Below are 1,900 nucleotides of genomic sequence, written 5' to 3' on the forward strand. Positions count from 1 at the left end.
TCCGGGGTTTGGTTTAAAGGGATCAGCAGCATTCCCGACTGCTGCACCCCACTCTGGCCACCATTTCCTCACTGCTCATATCTCCACTGCTTTGGAATCCTCAGTGCTCAGAGAACACTCCAGAAAGTTCTGGGGTCTGCCCAGTGCATCCAGTGGCGAGGCAGCTGAATCATCAAGACAGAGAGAGGATGTTTTGGGCCAGGTTTATAGCAGGAGACACTGGCCTACTTAAGAAGCCTTCGGTTGGGTCAGAAGCTTTGTGCCACATTGACATGCAATGATATAGTCTCTGTGGAATATTCTGAATTCCTTCACTGATGTTTAAATTCCAGCATCCACCAGACTCCTAAGTCCTGGTGCTTTTTATTTTTTTAATTTTTAAAAAAGATTTATTTATTTATGTATTTATACAAGAACCGTGGTTCAGGCCAGCTTCGCGGGAGGGTGAGAGGAATCACCGGAGACAGAGTGGGGAGCAGAACAGGCACACTGAAGAAATACACTGCTTAGGGGAACAGCAGGTGAGACAGGAGAGGTCTGCTGCGCCATGTGGGACCCTCGCTGGCGGCGGGGATCGAACCGGCGCTGCAGAGGCTGCGGACAGCTTCACAGCATGGGGCTCAACCGCCTGCGCCACCAGGGGAGGCCCAGTCCTGGTGCTTTTGATGAACAACAGTCTTTGTTTTGGCAGCTTTTAGTGAACTCACCATATAATGCTGTGAAGGCTGAATACAGTTAAGTCACTAGATGCAGGTATCTGTCAGGCAAGGCCAGGGACTAGAGCTCTATGCAGGGAGGTAGGGGAGTATGGAGAACAGTCAGAACCACCCCACCCTTAAGTGAGCTGGGGCAGGGAAAGGGGTGAGAGCCAGCCCTGCCCAGGGTAAGGTGGCTCCACAGACCTGGGCTGGATGCCCGGTTGTCTTGTGGAAAGAGAAGGGTTTCTGCAGCCAGGCCCTGAGTGCCCATCCTGCCTCTCCTCCCACCAGCCCTCTTATTTGTGATGCTTAACCACAGTGCCCCTCAATTTTCACATCTATAAAATGGAGACGGTAATTTCTAGGCCTGGTAAAGAGGCTGACAGGATTATAAGGTCAACACTCAAATTATGTCTGTGATTACTACTGGTAGATTTTAATTAGCATTAACTTTATTAGAAAGCTACATAGCTTCCCATGCACCAAAGCATATGAAGCTTGGGCTTGTAGAGCCTGTTAAGGTGTGCATGCTGGAGATCCAGGGAGAGAGCTGAGCAGATGGCGTGAGGGCTCCAAGCCCCTTCCAGCCTGTCCCAGCAGCGCAAGCCACGCTTGAAACTCATTTCAAACTCAAGAAATCAGCAGAAGAGCAATGAGCACAGAAGCAGGATCGGGACCACCACATCGGGTCGAGGCTCCTTAGGGTGAGCAATGTCAGCCAGCAGAAAAGTGTGTGAGAAAATATGGTCCCTTCTTCTCCTGAAAGAAGTCAAGTGTTTTGTCTTCTAATTTCTGTTGTCATAATTTATGCTGTCACAAATATCCCATTGTATGTAGCTTTTTCTCATACAGATCAGTATTCTTGAAAATGGTGGTGATCGGAACTAGATACTGGTTGTTACTCTTATCTTTAAAACAAATATTCTGCCCTTTTGATCAAGCATTTGAAGACTCAGGTGAAGCAAACAATTGCCAGAATTCATTTGGGGGAGGGTTTCTAACAAGTTTTGACATATGCAAATACCCATAAACCCATCACTATAACCATTAAAATGTGTCTCATTTTCCTTTCATTCATTTAATGCTTTTTGTTCTTCCTATAGGATCTCTTATTTTTTTTTTAAATAATAAATTTTATTTTTATATTCCCCCATACAATTGCAAACGCCCCATTCTGACCCCAATCCCTCCCCTCCCGGCCC

This window comes from Talpa occidentalis, unplaced genomic scaffold (assembly GCF_014898055.3).
Source record: "Talpa occidentalis isolate TD23 unplaced genomic scaffold, MPIMG_talOcc4v2.1 talOcc4.3, whole genome shotgun sequence".
Classification (NCBI taxonomy): domain Eukaryota; kingdom Metazoa; phylum Chordata; class Mammalia; order Eulipotyphla; family Talpidae; genus Talpa; species Talpa occidentalis.